Genomic DNA, 285 nt, shown 5'->3' with positions numbered 1-285 from the left:
TGCAACCGAGGGCGCCCCTGGGCCAAAACGGAACCCGGGACCCTTCAGTTCACCGGCTGTCGCTCCATCCGCTGAGCCAAAGCGGCCAGGACTTGGGAGCCCTTTTGAAACCCGAGGGCAGCTGGCCCCATCCTGCGAGCCCAGAGCCACCGAGGCCTGAGGGGGAGCCTGGGGCTGGGGCCATCCTTGCTCCCTCAGTGGCGTGATCCGAGGGGAGTTTCCAGGTGGGTGGGGGGCTGTGCTCTCAGGAGGCGACCGCTGGAGTGCCACCCGGTGCTTGCTTGT

The sequence above is a fragment of the Myotis davidii genome, unplaced genomic scaffold (assembly GCF_000327345.1).
Source record: "Myotis davidii unplaced genomic scaffold, ASM32734v1 scaffold609, whole genome shotgun sequence".
Lineage (NCBI taxonomy): Eukaryota > Metazoa > Chordata > Mammalia > Chiroptera > Vespertilionidae > Myotis > Myotis davidii.
This window is presented reverse-complemented; position numbering follows the sequence as displayed.